This window comes from Astatotilapia calliptera, chromosome 12, assembly GCF_964374335.1.
Source record: "Astatotilapia calliptera chromosome 12, fAstCal68.1, whole genome shotgun sequence".
Classification (NCBI taxonomy): Eukaryota; Metazoa; Chordata; class Actinopteri; order Cichliformes; family Cichlidae; genus Astatotilapia; species Astatotilapia calliptera.
Window position 1 is genome coordinate 11,464,374 of NC_137433.1, and position 18,678 is coordinate 11,483,051.

At 36.4% G+C, this 18,678-nt stretch overlaps 1 long non-coding RNA gene across 1 annotated transcript; it reads left to right on the forward strand.

The window, feature by feature from the left end:
* The first annotated feature begins 16,599 nt into the window (after window positions 1-16,599).
* Window positions 16,600-18,434, forward strand: LOC145432411 (uncharacterized). Its single transcript, XR_013912697.1, has 2 exons — window positions 16,600-16,753; window positions 17,134-18,434. It is a non-coding gene; the product is annotated as an uncharacterized LOC145432411 (long non-coding RNA).
* Window positions 18,435-18,678: the final 244 nt, after the last annotated feature.

Below are 18,678 nucleotides of genomic sequence, written 5' to 3' on the forward strand. Positions count from 1 at the left end.
AATGCATGTAACAGTGAGAAACGCATTGTCTTGGCGAAATAAAGCGTTTTTGAACAACTTCATATAAATCGTTGTAACTTTTGATAGAAGACTCAGACAAACATGTTTATGGCTTTATCTTATATAACTCAATATCCCCGTGCTGGGCAAACAGGTTTTTACAGCCGATTGAGCTAAGATTTTAAAATTATTCACATAATGAAAACCTATACTTTGTTTCAGGCGAGTTTCCCATTCAAATGCATGTAACAGTGAGAAACACACTGTCTTGGCGAAATAAAGCGTTTTTGAACAACTTCATATAAATCGCTGTAACTTTTGATAGAAGACTCAGACAAACATGTTTATGGCTTTATCTTATAGAACTCAATATCCCCGTGCTGGGCAAACAGGTTTTGCAGCCGATTGAGCTAAGATTTTAAAATTATTCACATAATGAAAACCTATACTTTGTCTCGGGCGAGTTTCCCATTCAAATGCATGTAACAGTGAGAAACGCATTGTCTTGGCGAAATAAAGCGTTTTTGAACAACTTCATATAAATCGCTGTAACTTTTGATAGAAGACTCAGACAAACATGTTTATGGCTTTATCTTATAGAACTCAATATCCCCGTGCTGGGCAAACAGGTTTTGCAGCCGATTGAGCTAAGATTTTAAAATTATTCACATAATGAAAACCTATACTTTGTCTCGGGCGAGTTTCCCATTCAAATGCATGTAACAGTGAGAAACGCATTGTCTTGGCGAAATAAAGCGTTTTTGAACAACTTCATATAAATCGCTGTAACTTTTGATAGAAGACTCAGACAAACATGTTTATGGCTTTATCTTATATAACTCAATAACCCCGTGCTGGGCAAACAGGTTTTGCAGCCATTTGAGCTAAGATTTTAAAATTAGTCACATAATGAAAACCTATACTTTGTCTCGGACGAGTTTCCCATTCAAATGCATGTAACAGTGAGAAACGCATTGTCTTGGCTAAATAAAGCGTTTTTGAACAACTTCATATAAATCGCTGTAACTTTTGATAGAAGACTCAGACAAACATGTTTATGGCTTTATCTTATATAACTCAATATCCCCGTGCTGGGCAAACAGGTTTTGCAGCCGATTGAGCTAAGATTTTAAAATTATTCACATAATGAAAACCTATACTTTGTCTCGGGCGAGTTTCCCATTCAAATGCATGTAACAGTGAGAAACGCATTGTCTTGGCGAAATAAAGCGTTTTTGAACAACTTCATATAAATCGCTGTAACTTTTGATAGAAGACTCAGACAAACATGTTTATGGCTTTATCTTATAGAACTCAATATCCCCGTGCTGGGCAAACAGGTTTTGCAGCCGATTGAGCTAAGATTTTAAAATTATTCACATAATGAAAACCTATACTTTGTCTCGGGCGAGTTTCCCATTCAAATGCATGTAACAGTGAGAAACGCATTGTCTTGGCGAAATAAAGCGTTTTTGAACAACTTCATATAAATCGTTGTAACTTTTGATAGAAGACTCAGACAAACATGTTTATGGCTTTATCTTATATAACTCAATATCCCCGTGCTGGGCAAACAGGTTTTTACAGCCGATTGAGCTAAGATTTTAAAATTATTCACATAATGAAAACCTATACTTTGTTTCAGGCGAGTTTCCCATTCAAATGCATGTAACAGTGAGAAACACACTGTCTTGGCGAAATAAAGCGTTTTTGAACAACTTCATATAAATCGCTGTAACTTTTGATAGAAGACTCAGACAAACATGTTTATGGCTTTATCTTATAGAACTCAATATCCCCGTGCTGGGCAAACAGGTTTTTACAGCCGATTGAGCTAAGATTTTAAAATTATTCACATAATGAAAACCTATACTTTGTTTCAGGCGAGTTTCCCATTCAAATGCATGTAACAGTGAGAAACACACTGTCTTGGCGAAATAAAGCGTTTTTGAACAACTTCATATAAATCGCTGTAACTTTTGATAGAAGACTCAGACAAACATGTTTATGGCTTTATCTTATAGAACTCAATATCCCCGTGCTGGGCAAACAGGTTTTGCAGCCGATTGAGCTAAGATTTTAAAATTATTCACATAATGAAAACCTATACTTTGTCTCGGGCGAGTTTCCCATTCAAATGCATGTAACAGTGAGAAACGCATTGTCTTGGCGAAATAAAGCGTTTTTGAACAACTTCATATAAATCGCTGTAACTTTTGATAGAAGACTCAGACAAACATGTTTATGGCTTTATCTTATAGAACTCAATATCCCCGTGCTGGGCAAACAGGTTTTGCAGCCGATTGAGCTAAGATTTTAAAATTATTCACATAATGAAAACCTATACTTTGTCTCGGGCGAGTTTCCCATTCAAATGCATGTAACAGTGAGAAACGCATTGTCTTGGCGAAATAAAGCGTTTTTGAACAACTTCATATAAATCGCTGTAACTTTTGATAGAAGACTCAGACAAACATGTTTATGGCTTTATCTTATATAACTCAATAACCCCGTGCTGGGCAAACAGGTTTTGCAGCCATTTGAGCTAAGATTTTAAAATTAGTCACATAATGAAAACCTATACTTTGTCTCGGACGAGTTTCCCATTCAAATGCATGTAACAGTGAGAAACACACTGTCTTGGCAAAAGAAAGCGTTTTCGTACAACTTCATATAAATCGCTGTAACTTTTGATAGAAGACTCAGACAAACATGTTTATGGCTTTATCTTATAGAACTCAATATCCCCGTGCTGGGCAAACAGAACAGGTTTTGCAGCCGTTTGAGCTAAGATTTTAAAATTATTCACATAATGAAAACCTATACTTTGTTTCAGGCGAGTTTCCCATTCAAATGCATGTAACAGTGAGAAACGCATTGTCTTGGCAAAATAAAGCATTTTTGAACAACTTCATATAAATCGCTGTAACTTTTGATAGAAGACTCAGACAAACATGTTTATGGCTTTATCTTATATAACTCAATATCCCCGTGCTGGGCAAACAGGTTTTGCAGCCGATTGAGCTAAGATTTTAAAATTATTCACATAACGAAAACCTATACTTTGTTTCAGGCGAGTTTCCCATTCAAATGCATGTAACAGTGAGAAACACACTGTCTTGGCGAAATAAAGCTTTTTTCAACAACTTCATATAAATCGCTGTAACTTTTGATAGAAGACTCAGACAAACATGTTTATGGCTTTATCTTATATAACTCAATATCCCCGTGCTGGGCAAACAGGTTTTGCAGCCGATTGAGCTAAGATTTTAAAATTATTCACATAACGAAAACCTATACTTTGTTTCAGGCGAGTTTCCCATTCAAATGCATGTAACAGTGAGAAACGCATTGTCTTGGCAAAATAAAGCATTTTTGAACAACTTCATATAAATCGCTGTAACTTTTGATAGAAGACTCAGACAAACATGTTTATGGCTTTATCTTATATAACTCAATATCCCCGTGCTGGGCAAACAGGTTTTGCAGCCGATTGAGCTAAGATTTTAAAATTATTCACATAACGAAAACCTATACTTTGTTTCAGGCGAGTTTCCCATTCAAATGCATGTAACAGTGAGAAACACACTGTCTTGGCGAAATAAAGCTTTTTTCAACAACTTCATATAAATCGCTGTAACTTTTGATAGAAGACTCAGACAAACATGTTTATGGCTTTATCTTATATAACTCAATATCCCCGTGCTGGGCAAACAGGTTTTGCAGCCGATTGAGCTAAGATTTTAAAATTATTCACATAATGAAAACCTATACTTTGTCTCGGGCGAGTTTCCCATTCAAATGCATGTAACAGTGAGAAACACACTGTCTTGGCGAAATAAAGCGTTTTTGAACAACTTCATATAAATCGCTGTAACTTTTGATAGAAGACTCAGACAAACATGTTTATGGCTTTATCTTATATAACTCAATATCCCCGTGCTGGGCAAACAGGTTTTGCAGCCGATTGAGCTAAGATTTTAAAATTATTCACATAATGAAAACCTATACTTTGTCTCGGGCGAGTTTCCCATTCAAATGCATGTAACAGTGAGAAACACACTGTCTTGGCGAAATAAAGCGTTTTTGAACAACTTCATATAAATCGCTGTAACTTTTGATAGAAGACTCAGACAAACATGTTTATGGCTTTATCTTATATAACTCAATATCCCCGTGCTGGGCAAACAGGTTTTGCAGCCGATTGAGCTAAGATTTTAAAATGATTCACATAATGAAAACCTATACTTTGTCTCGGGCGAGTTTCCCATTCAAATGCATGTAACAGTGAGAAACACACTGTCTTGGCAAAAGAAAGCGTTTTCGTACAACTTCATATAAATCGCTGTAACTTTTGATAGAAGACTCAGACAAACATGTTTATGGCTTTATCTTATAGAACTCAATATCCCCGTGCTGGGCAAACAGAACAGGTTTTGCAGCCGTTTGAGCTAAGATTTTAAAATTATTCACATAATGAAAACCTATACTTTGTTTCAGGCGAGTTTCCCATTCAAATGCATGTAACAGTGAGAAACGCATTGTCTTGGCTAAATAAAGCGTTTTTGAACAACTTCATATAAATCGCTGTAACTTTTGATAGAAGACTCAGACAAACATGTTTATGGCTTTATCTTATATAACTCAATATCCCCGTGCTGGGCAAACAGGTTTTACAGCCGATTGAGCTAAGATTTTAAAATTATTCACATAATGAAAACCTATACTTTGTTTCAGGCGAGTTTCCCATTCAAATGCATGTAACAGTGAGAAACGCATTGTCTTGGCAAAATAAAGCATTTTTGAACAACTTCATATAAATCGCTGTAACTTTTGATAGAAGACTCAGACAAACATGTTTATGGCTTTATCTTATATAACTCAATATCCCCGTGCTGGGCAAACAGGTTTTGCAGCCGATTGAGCTAAGATTTTAAAATTATTCACATAACGAAAACCTATACTTTGTTTCAGGCGAGTTTCCCATTCAAATGCATGTAACAGTGAGAAACACACTGTCTTGGCGAAATAAAGCTTTTTTCAACAACTTCATATAAATCGCTGTAACTTTTGATAGAAGACTCAGACAAACATGTTTATGGCTTTATCTTATATAACTCAATATCCCCGTGCTGGGCAAACAGGTTTTGCAGCCGATTGAGCTAAGATTTTAAAATTATTCACATAATGAAAACCTATACTTTGTTTCAGGCGAGTTTCCCATTCAAATGCATGTAACAGTGAGAAACACACTGTCTTGGCGAAATAAAGCGTTTTTGAACAACTTCATATAAATCGCTGTAACTTTTGATAGAAGACTCAGACAAACATGTTTATGGCTTTATCTTATATAACTCAATAACCCCGTGCTGGGCAAACAGGTTTTGCAGCCGTTTGAGCTAAGATTTTAAAATTAGTCACATAATGAAAACCTATACTTTGTCTCGGACGAGTTTCCCATTCAAATGCATGTAACAGTGAGAAACACACTGTCTTGGCAAAAGAAAGCGTTTTCGTACAACTTCATATAAATCGCTGTAACTTTTGATAGAAGACTCAGACAAACATGTTTATGGCTTTATCTTATAGAACTCAATATCCCCGTGCTGGGCAAACAGAACAGGTTTTGCAGCCGTTTGAGCTAAGATTTTAAAATTATTCACATAATGAAAACCTATACTTTGTTTCAGGCGAGTTTCCCATTCAAATGCATGTAACAGTGAGAAACGCATTGTCTTGGCTAAATAAAGCGTTTTTGAACAACTTCATATAAATCGCTGTAACTTTTGATAGAAGACTCAGACAAACATGTTTATGGCTTTATCTTATATAACTCAATATCCCCGTGCTGGGCAAACAGGTTTTGCAGCCGATTGAGCTAAGATTTTAAAATTATTCACATAATGAAAACCTATACTTTGTCTCGGGCGAGTTTCCCATTCAAATGCATGTAACAGTGAGAAACGCATTGTCTTGGCGAAATAAAGCGTTTTCGTACAACTTCATATAAATCGCTGTAACTTTTGATAGAAGACTCAGACAAACATGTTTATGGCTTTATCTTATAGAACTCAATATCCCGTGCTGGGCAAACATAACAGGTTTTGCAGCCGTTTGAGCTAAGATTTTAAAATTATTCACATAATGAAAACCTATACTTTGTTTCGGTCGAGTTCCCCATTCAAATGCATGTAACAGTGAGAAACACACTGTCTTGGCGAAATAAAGCGTTTTTGAACCACTTGATATAAATCGCTGTAACTTTTGATAGAAGACTCAGACAAACATGTTTATGGCTTTATCTTATATAACTCAATATCCCCGTGCTGGGCAAACAGGTTTTGCAGCCGATTGAGCTAAGATTTTAAAATTATTCACATAATGAAAACCTATACTTTGTCTCGGGCGAGTTTCCCATTCAAATGCATGTAACAGTGAGAAACGCATTGTCTTGGCGAAATAAAGCGTTTTTGAACAACTTCATATAAATCGCTGTAACTTTTGATAGAAGACTCAGACAAACATGTTTATGGCTTTATCTCATAGAACTCAATATCCCCGTGCTGGGCAAACAGGTTTTGCAGCCGATTGAGCTAAGATTTTAAAATTATTCACATAATGAAAACCTATACTTTGTCTCGGGCGAGTTTCCCATTCAAATGCATGTAACAGTGAGAAACGCATTGTCTTGGCGAAATAAAGCGTTTTTGAACAACTTCATATAAATCGTTGTAACTTTTGATAGAAGACTCAGACAAACATGTTTATGGCTTTATCTTATATAACTCAATATCCCCGTGCTGGGCAAACAGGTTTTTACAGCCGATTGAGCTAAGATTTTAAAATTATTCACATAATGAAAACCTATACTTTGTTTCAGGCGAGTTTCCCATTCAAATGCATGTAACAGTGAGAAACACACTGTCTTGGCGAAATAAAGCGTTTTTGAACAACTTCATATAAATCGCTGTAACTTTTGATAGAAGACTCAGACAAACATGTTTATGGCTTTATCTTATAGAACTCAATATCCCCGTGCTGGGCAAACAGGTTTTTACAGCCGATTGAGCTAAGATTTTAAAATTATTCACATAATGAAAACCTATACTTTGTTTCAGGCGAGTTTCCCATTCAAATGCATGTAACAGTGAGAAACACACTGTCTTGGCGAAATAAAGCGTTTTTGAACAACTTCATATAAATCGCTGTAACTTTTGATAGAAGACTCAGACAAACATGTTTATGGCTTTATCTTATAGAACTCAATATCCCCGTGCTGGGCAAACAGGTTTTGCAGCCGATTGAGCTAAAATTTTAAAATTATTCACATAATGAAAACCTATACTTTGTCTCGGGCGAGTTTCCCATTCAAATGCATGTAACAGTGAGAAACGCATTGTCTTGGCGAAATAAAGCGTTTTTGAACAACTTCATATAAATCGCTGTAACTTTTGATAGAAGACTCAGACAAACATGTTTATGGCTTTATCTTATATAACTCAATAACCCCGTGCTGGGCAAACAGGTTTTGCAGCCATTTGAGCTAAGATTTTAAAATTAGTCACATAATGAAAACCTATACTTTGTCTCGGACGAGTTTCCCATTCAAATGCATGTAACAGTGAGAAACACACTGTCTTGGCAAAAGAAAGCGTTTTCGTACAACTTCATATAAATCGCTGTAACTTTTGATAGAAGACTCAGACAAACATGTTTATGGCTTTATCTTATAGAACTCAATATCCCCGTGCTGGGCAAACAGAACAGGTTTTGCAGCCGTTTGAGCTAAGATTTTAAAATTATTCACATAATGAAAACCTATACTTTGTTTCAGGCGAGTTTCCCATTCAAATGCATGTAACAGTGAGAAACGCATTGTCTTGGCAAAATAAAGCATTTTTGAACAACTTCATATAAATCGCTGTAACTTTTGATAGAAGACTCAGACAAACATGTTTATGGCTTTATCTTATATAACTCAATATCCCCGTGCTGGGCAAACAGGTTTTGCAGCCGATTGAGCTAAGATTTTAAAATTATTCACATAACGAAAACCTATACTTTGTTTCAGGCGAGTTTCCCATTCAAATGCATGTAACAGTGAGAAACACACTGTCTTGGCGAAATAAAGCTTTTTTCAACAACTTCATATAAATCGCTGTAACTTTTGATAGAAGACTCAGACAAACATGTTTATGGCTTTATCTTATATAACTCAATATCCCCGTGCTGGGCAAACAGGTTTTGCAGCCGATTGAGCTAAGATTTTAAAATTATTCACATAACGAAAACCTATACTTTGTTTCAGGCGAGTTTCCCATTCAAATGCATGTAACAGTGAGAAACGCATTGTCTTGGCAAAATAAAGCATTTTTGAACAACTTCATATAAATCGCTGTAACTTTTGATAGAAGACTCAGACAAACATGTTTATGGCTTTATCTTATATAACTCAATATCCCCGTGCTGGGCAAACAGGTTTTGCAGCCGATTGAGCTAAGATTTTAAAATTATTCACATAACGAAAACCTATACTTTGTTTCAGGCGAGTTTCCCATTCAAATGCATGTAACAGTGAGAAACACACTGTCTTGGCGAAATAAAGCTTTTTTCAACAACTTCATATAAATCGCTGTAACTTTTGATAGAAGACTCAGACAAACATGTTTATGGCTTTATCTTATATAACTCAATATCCCCGTGCTGGGCAAACAGGTTTTGCAGCCGATTGAGCTAAGATTTTAAAATTATTCACATAATGAAAACCTATACTTTGTCTCGGGCGAGTTTCCCATTCAAATGCATGTAACAGTGAGAAACACACTGTCTTGGCGAAATAAAGCGTTTTTGAACAACTTCATATAAATCGCTGTAACTTTTGATAGAAGACTCAGACAAACATGTTTATGGCTTTATCTTATATAACTCAATATCCCCGTGCTGGGCAAACAGGTTTTGCAGCCGATTGAGCTAAGATTTTAAAATTATTCACATAATGAAAACCTATACTTTGTCTCGGGCGAGTTTCCCATTCAAATGCATGTAACAGTGAGAAACACACTGTCTTGGCGAAATAAAGCGTTTTTGAACAACTTCATATAAATCGCTGTAACTTTTGATAGAAGACTCAGACAAACATGTTTATGGCTTTATCTTATATAACTCAATATCCCCGTGCTGGGCAAACAGGTTTTGCAGCCGATTGAGCTAAGATTTTAAAATGATTCACATAATGAAAACCTATACTTTGTCTCGGGCGAGTTTCCCATTCAAATGCATGTAACAGTGAGAAACACACTGTCTTGGCAAAAGAAAGCGTTTTCGTACAACTTCATATAAATCGCTGTAACTTTTGATAGAAGACTCAGACAAACATGTTTATGGCTTTATCTTATAGAACTCAATATCCCCGTGCTGGGCAAACATGTTTTACAGCCGTTTGAGCTAAGATTTTAAAATTATTCACATAATGAAAACCTATACTTTGTCTCGGACGAGTTTCCCATTCAAATGCATGTAACAGTGAGAAACACACTGTCTTGGCAAAAGAAAGCGTTTTCGTACAACTTCATATAAATCGCTGTAACTTTTGATAGAAGACTCAGACAAACATGTTTATGGCTTTATCTTATAGAACTCAATATCCCCGTGCTGGGCAAACAGAACAGGTTTTGCAGCCGTTTGAGCTAAGATTTTAAAATTATTCACATAATGAAAACCTATACTTTGTTTCAGGCGAGTTTCCCATTCAAATGCATGTAACAGTGAGAAACGCATTGTCTTGGCTAAATAAAGCGTTTTTGAACAACTTCATATAAATCGCTGTAACTTTTGATAGAAGACTCAGACAAACATGTTTATGGCTTTATCTTATATAACTCAATATCCCCGTGCTGGGCAAACAGGTTTTACAGCCGATTGAGCTAAGATTTTAAAATTATTCACATAATGAAAACCTATACTTTGTTTCAGGCGAGTTTCCCATTCAAATGCATGTAACAGTGAGAAACGCATTGTCTTGGCAAAATAAAGCATTTTTGAACAACTTCATATAAATCGCTGTAACTTTTGATAGAAGACTCAGACAAACATGTTTATGGCTTTATCTTATATAACTCAATATCCCCGTGCTGGGCAAACAGGTTTTGCAGCCGATTGAGCTAAGATTTTAAAATTATTCACATAACGAAAACCTATACTTTGTTTCAGGCGAGTTTCCCATTCAAATGCATGTAACAGTGAGAAACACACTGTCTTGGCGAAATAAAGCTTTTTTCAACAACTTCATATAAATCGCTGTAACTTTTGATAGAAGACTCAGACAAACATGTTTATGGCTTTATCTTATATAACTCAATATCCCCGTGCTGGGCAAACAGGTTTTGCAGCCGATTGAGCTAAGATTTTAAAATTATTCACATAATGAAAACCTATACTTTGTTTCAGGCGAGTTTCCCATTCAAATGCATGTAACAGTGAGAAACACACTGTCTTGGCGAAATAAAGCGTTTTTGAACAACTTCATATAAATCGCTGTAACTTTTGATAGAAGACTCAGACAAACATGTTTATGGCTTTATCTTATATAACTCAATAACCCCGTGCTGGGCAAACAGGTTTTGCAGCCGTTTGAGCTAAGATTTTAAAATTAGTCACATAATGAAAACCTATACTTTGTCTCGGACGAGTTTCCCATTCAAATGCATGTAACAGTGAGAAACACACTGTCTTGGCAAAAGAAAGCGTTTTCGTACAACTTCATATAAATCGCTGTAACTTTTGATAGAAGACTCAGACAAACATGTTTATGGCTTTATCTTATAGAACTCAATATCCCCGTGCTGGGCAAACAGAACAGGTTTTGCAGCCGTTTGAGCTAAGATTTTAAAATTATTCACATAATGAAAACCTATACTTTGTTTCAGGCGAGTTTCCCATTCAAATGCATGTAACAGTGAGAAACGCATTGTCTTGGCTAAATAAAGCGTTTTTGAACAACTTCATATAAATCGCTGTAACTTTTGATAGAAGACTCAGACAAACATGTTTATGGCTTTATCTTATATAACTCAATATCCCCGTGCTGGGCAAACAGGTTTTACAGCCGATTGAGCTAAGATTTTAAAATTATTCACATAATGAAAACCTATACTTTGTCTCGGGCGAGTTTCCCATTCAAATGCATGTAACAGTGAGAAACGCATTGTCTTGGCAAAATAAAGCATTTTTGAACAACTTCATATAAATCGCTGTAACTTTTGATAGAAGACTCAGACAAACATGTTTATGGCTTTATCTTATATAACTCAATATCCCCGTGCTGGGCAAACAGGTTTTGCAGCCGATTGAGCTAAGATTTTAAAATTATTCACATAATGAAAACCTATACTTTGTTTCAGGCGAGTTTCCCATTCAAATGCATGTAACAGTGAGAAACACACTGTCTTGGCGAAATAAAGCGTTTTTGAACAACTTCATATAAATCGCTGTAACTTTTGATAGAAGACTCAGACAAACATGTTTATGGCTTTATCTTATATAACTCAATATCCCCGTGCTGGGCAAACAGGTTTTGCAGCCGATTGAGCTAAGATTTGAAAATGATTCACATAATGAAAACCTATACTTTGTCTCGGGCGAGTTTCCCATTCAAATGCATGTAACAGTGAGAAACACACTGTCTTGGCGAAATAAAGCGTTTTTGAACAACTTCATATAAATCGCTGTAACTTTTGATAGAAGACTCAGACAAACATGTTTATGGCTTTATCTTATATAACTCAATATCCCCGTGCTGGGCAAACAGGTTTTGCAGCCGATTGAGCTAAGATTTGAAAATTATTCACATAATGAAAACCTATACTTTGTCTCGGGTGAGTTTCCCATTCAAATGCATGTAACAGTGAGAAACACACTGTCTTGGCGAAATAAAGCGTTTTTGAACAACTTCATATAAATCGCTGTAACTTTTGATAGAAGACTCAGACAAACATGTTTATGGCTTTATCTTATATAACTCAATATCCCCGTGCTGGGCAAACAGGTTTTGCAGCCGATTGAGCTAAGATTTGAAAATTATTCACATAATGAAAACCTATACTTTGTTTCAGGCGAGTTTCCCATTCAAATGCATGTAACAGTGAGAAACACACTGTCTTGGCGAAATAAAGCATTTTTGAACAACTTCATATAAATCGCTGTAACTTTTGATAGAAGACTCAGACAAACATGTTTATGGCTTTATCTTATATAACTCAATATCCCCGTGCTGGGCAAACAGGTTTTGCAGCCGATTGAGCTAAGATTTGAAAATTATTCACATAATGAAAACCTATACTTTGTTTCAGGCGAGTTTCCCATTCAAATGCATGTAACAGTGAGAAACACACTGTCTTGGCGAAATAAAGCGTTTTCGTACAACTTCATATAAATCGCTGTAACTTTTGATAGAAGACTCAGACAAACATGTTTATGGCTTTATCTTATGGAACTCAATATCCCCGTGCTGGGCAAACAGGTTTTGCAGCCGTTTGAGCTAAGATTTTAAAATTATTCACATAATGAAAACCTATACTTTGTTTCAGGCGAGTTTCCCATTCAAATGCATGTAACAGTGAGAAACGCATTGTCTTGGCGAAATAAAGCGTTTTCGTACAACTTCATATAAATCGCTGTAACTTTTGATAGAAGACTCAGACAAACATGTTTATGGCTTTATCTTATATAACTCAATATCCCCGTGCTGGGCAAACAGGTTTTACAGCCGATTGAGCTAAGATTTGAAAATTATTCACATAATGAAAACCTATACTTTGTCTCGGGCGAGTTTCCCATTCAAATGCATGTAACAGTGAGAAACGCATTGTCTTGGCGAAATAAAGCGTTTTTGAACAACTTCATATAAATCGCTGTAACTTTTGATAGAAGACTCAGAAACACATGTTTATGGCTTTATCTTATAGAACTCAATATCCCCGTGCTGGGCAAACAGGTTTTGCAGCCGATTGAGCTAAGATTTTAAAATTATTCACATAATGAAAACCTATACTTTGTTTCAGACGAGTTTCCCATTCAAATGCATGTAACAGTGAGAAACGCATTGTCTTGGCGAAATAAAGCGTTTTCGTACAACTTCATATAAATCGCTGTAACTTTTGATAGAAGACTCAGACAAACATGTTTATGGCTTTATCTTATAGAACTCAATATCCCCGTGCTGGGCAAATAGGTTTTACAGCCGATTGAGCTAAGATTTTAAAATTATTCACATAATGAAAACCTATACTTTGTCTCGGGCGAGTTTCCCATTCAAATGCATGTAACAGTGAGAAACGCATTGTCTTGGCGAAATAAAGCGTTTTTGAACAACTTCATATAAATCGCTGTAACTTTTGATAGAAGACTCAGACAAACATGTTTATGGCTTTATCTTATATAACTCAATATCCCCGTGCTGGGCAAATAGGTTTTACAGCCGATTGAGCTAAGATTTGAAAATTATTCACATAATGAAAACCTATACTTTGTCTCGGGCGAGTTTCCCATTCAAATGCATGTAACAGTGAGAAACGCATTGTCTTGGCGAAATAAAGCGTTTTTGAACAACTTCATATAAATCGCTGTAACTTTTGATAGAAGACTCAGAAACACATGTTTATGGCTTTATCTTATAGAACTCAATATCCCCGTGCTGGGCAAACAGGTTTTGCAGCCGTTTGAGCTAAGATTTTAAAATTATTCACATAATGAAAACCTATACTTTGTTTCAGGCGAGTTTCCCATTCAAATGCATGTAACAGTGAGAAACGCATTGTCTTGGCGAAATAAAGCGTTTTCGTACAACTTCATATAAATCGCTGTAACTTTTGATAGAAGACTCAGACAAACATGTTTATGGCTTTATCTTATATAACTCAATATCCCCGTGCTGGGCAAACAGGTTTTGCAGCCGTTTGAGCTAAGATTTTAAAATTATTCACATAATGAAAACCTATACTTTGTTTCAGGCGAGTTTCCCATTCAAATGCATGTAACAGTGAGAAACGCATTGTCTTGGCGAAATAAAGCGTTTTCGTACAACTTCATATAAATCGCTGTAACTTTTGATAGAAGACTCAGACAAACATGTTTATGGCTTTATCTTATAGAACTCAATATCCCCGTGCTGGGCAAATAGGTTTTACAGCCGATTGAGCTAAGATTTTAAAATTATTCACATAATGAAAACCTATACTTTGTCTCGGGCGAGTTTCCCATTCAAATGCATGTAACAGTGAGAAACGCATTGTCTTGGCGAAATAAAGCGTTTTTGAACAACTTCATATAAATCGCTGTAACTTTTGATAGAAGACTCAGACAAACATGTTTATGGCTTTATCTTATAGAACTCAATATCCCCGTGCTGGGCAAACAGGTTTTGCAGCCGTTTGAGCTAAGATTTTAAAATTATTCACATAATGAAAACCTATACTTTGTCTCGGGTGAGTTTCCCATTCAAATGCATGTAACAGTGAGAAACCCACTGTCTTGGCGAAATAAAGCTTTTTTCAACCACTTCATATAAATCGCTGTAACTTTTGATAGAAGACTCAGACAAACATGTTTATGGCTTTATCTTATATAACTCAATATCCCAGTGCTGGGCAAACAGGTTTTGCAGTCGATTGAGCTAAGATTTTAAAATTATTCACATAATGAAAACCTATACTTTGTTTCAGGCGAGTTTCCCATTCAAATGCATGTAACAGTGAGAAACGCATTGTCTTGGCGAAATAAAGCGTTTTTGAACAACTTCATATAAATCGCTGTAACTTTTGATAGAAGACTCAGACAAACATGTTTATGGCTTTATCTTATAGAACTCAATATCCCCGTGCTGGGCAAATAGGTTTTACAGCCGATTGAGCTAAGATTTTAAAATTATTCACATAATGAAAACCTATACTTTGTCTCGGGCGAGTTTCCCATTCAAATGCATGTAACAGTGAGAAACGCATTGTCTTGGCGAAATAAAGCGTTTTTGAACAACTTCATATAAATCGCTGTAACTTTTGATAGAAGACTCAGACAAACATGTTTATGGCTTTATCTTATATAACTCAATATCCCCGTGCTGGGCAAACAGGTATTGCAGCCATTTGAGCTAAGATTTTAAAATTAGTCACATAATGAAAACCTATACTTTGTCTCGGACGAGTTTCCCATTCAAATGCATGTAACAGTGAGAAACACAATGTCTTGGCGAAATAAAGCATTTTCGTACAACTTCATATAAATCGCTGTAACTTTTGATAGAAGACTCAGAAACACATGTTCATGGCTTTATCTTATAGAACTCAATATCCCCGTGCTGGGCAAATAGGTTTTACAGCCGATTGAGCTAAGATTTTAAAATTATTCACATAATGAAAACCTATACTTTGTCTCGGGCGAGTTTCCCATTCAAATGCATGTAACAGTGAGAAACGCATTGTCTTGGCGAAATAAAGCGTTTTTGAACAACTTCATATAAATCGCTGTAACTTTTGATAGAAGACTCAGACAAACATGTTTATGGCTTTATCTTATATAACTCAATATCCCCGTGCTGGGCAAACAGGTATTGCAGCCATTTGAGCTAAGATTTTAAAATTAGTCACATAATGAAAACCTATACTTTGTCTCGGACGAGTTTCCCATTCAAATGCATGTAACAGTTAGAAACACAATGTCTTGGCGAAATAAAGCATTTTCGTACAACTTCATATAAATCGCTGTAACTTTTGATAGAAGACTCAGAAACACATGTTCATGGCTTTATCTTATAGAACTCAATATCCCCGTGCTGGGCAAACAGGTTTTGCAGCCGTTTGAGCTAAGATTTTAAAATTATTCACATAATGAAAACCTATACTTTGTCTCGGGCGAGTTTCCCATTCAAATGCATGTAACAGTGAGAAACGCATTGTCTTGGCGAAATAAAGCGTTTTTGAACAACTTCATATAAATCGCTGTAACTTTTGATAGAAGACTCAGACAAACATGTTTATGGCTTTATCTTATATAACTCAATATCCCAGTGCTGGGCAAACAGGTTTTGCAGTCGATTGAGCTAAGATTTTAAAATTATTCACATAATGAAAACCTATACTTTGTCTCGGGCGAGTTTCCCATTCAAATGCATGTAACAGTGAGAAACGCATTGTCTTGGCGAAATAAAGCGTTTTTGAACAACTTCATATAAATCGCTGTAACTTTTGATAGAAGACTCAGACAAACATGTTTATGGCTTTATCTTATATAACTCAATATCCCCGTGCTGGGCAAACAGGTTTTACAGCCGATTGAGCTAAGATTTGAAAATTATTCACATAATGAAAACCTATACTTTGTCTCGGGCGAGTTTCCCATTCAAATGCATGTAACAGTGAGAAACGCATTGTCTTGGCGAAATAAAGCGTTTTTGAACAACTTCATATAAATCGCTGTAACTTTTGATAGAAGACTCAGAAACACATGTTTATGGCTTTATCTTATAGAACTCAATATCCCCGTGCTGGGCAAACAGGTTTTGCAGCCGTTTGAGCTAAGATTTTAAAATTATTCACATAATGAAAACCTATAGGGGAGAGTGAGGTAAGATGAGCCAGTGGGTAAGTTGAACCACCCCTTGTATCTAGGTAACTGTGTACATGTTTTGTCATGTGACCATAAATCCAGGAAGCACTCATCATTTCCATCCTGCTATATTAAAGAGGAGCACATTGGAGAAGGGGTAAGTCTGTATTACACAAAAAAATGTTTTTTGCTTGTCAAAGTAAAATTTCTGCATATCAGGTAAATTGACTGTAATATTAAAACAAACGTATCTGTGTCTAAAATGATATATTATACATGTTGGTGGGTTTCTAAAATATAATATCATCTGAAGAAGTTTTCTAAAGATTAGCCTAAATTGCTAAGCTAGCCCGTTTTTTTCAAAATGGTGGCTATGGGGCAAAGTGAGCCAAAGGCTATGGGGTAAATTGATCCAATGGTTCAACCTACCCCACCATAAGGCACTGAAATTTATTTAAGGCTCTGACTTATTAAATAGTATTTTAGTTCAGTATACTGAACCCTTTTGTTGTATTTGTCATATGTTAACTATTATAGAAAAGATATCATGCCAAGGACCTACAGACGGAAGACCAGCTGGGGCTCAACACCCCTGGAGGAGATTGAAAGGGCAGCGAGTGAAGTCAAGGGAGGAAAGTCCATAAGATCAGTGGCTAAAGAAAGACAAATTGACAGGTCAACACTCAGGAGATATATTAAAAAGAGGGACACATAGGAGGTCAAATCGGTTGGCTATAGTGGAACAGCTTCAGCAAAGAGAGTCTTCTCTGAGGAGGTGGAGAAGGAGCTAGCAGAGCATATCAAGAAGCTTGCAGAGCAGTTCCAGATTTTTACCAGACCCTGTACATGCATGTGGTTCACGAAGTGACCCCAACCATGCTCGATATGTGTCTCCCACTGATATTCTACCCTTACCCAAAAGTCAGCAGCCCAGGAAACAAACAAATCGAAAGCGTGTGAAGACACGAATCCTGACTGATACACCTGAAAAGCAGGCAATTGAGAGAGAGAGCCCATGAAGAAAGGACAAATAAACTGAAAGGCAAAAAAGAAATAATCCACAAAAAGCAAGGAATGTGGAAGAGGAAACAAACCCAGACAAAAATTGCAGTGGAAAGCAGCTCTGAGGAGAGTGATGTTCCCATCCCATTTGAAGACACTTCTGAGTACACTTCTGACACGCTGAGTTCCAGCGATGAAAGAAGTGAACCAGATGTCTCAGACCTGGTAGTTGGTGACTTTGTCATCGTAAGATTTGCATCCAAATCCAGGAGCCACCATTACATTGGCCTGGTTGACAGCTTTGCAGACAACGAAGTGAGTGCCAGATTTCTCAGAAGAATCCGAGGGATCACTAGCAGTAAGAAACCCACGTTTGTGTTCAAGGAAAATGATGAGGCATCTTTCCCACGCAAGGATGTGCTGAAGAAGCTACCTCAACCTCAACAGGCTGGAGGAACTGCAAGGAGGGAGCAACAGTTCATATTCCCCTGCAACCTTGATCATTGGAATATTGAATAGTTCTTTTGAATAAATGGTTTTGAACTGGTGGTTTGTTTAGAAACCACCAGTTTCCAGGTTTGTTCTCACAGGTTTACAACTGTTTTTTTCACAATATGATCAGTTTTACATTTTAAAAACTACATGGTCAGTTTGCCCCAAGATGGCTCAGTTTACCCACTGACTAGGTTCAATTTACCCCTAATCTGGGGCAAGTTGAGCCAAAGGAGCATTTTTTTTTAATAGGTCATTATTTTGGGCAGCGTCATCAGACATAGATTCTGATCATTACATTTGAAAGGAGACATCCTGAAATAAAGGAATATGTTATCATTCTATTTCTGTGTCATTTTTTCTCACATCCAGGGCAACATGAGTAAAAAGTGGCTCATCTTACCTCACTCTCCCCTACTGTGTTTCAGACGAGTTTCCCATTCAAATGCATGTAACAGTGAGAAACGCATTGTCTTGGCGAAATAAAGCGTTTTCGTACAACTTCATATAAATCGCTGTAACTTTTGATAGAAGACTCAGACAAACATGTTTATGGCTTTATCTTATAGAACTCAATATCCCCGTGCT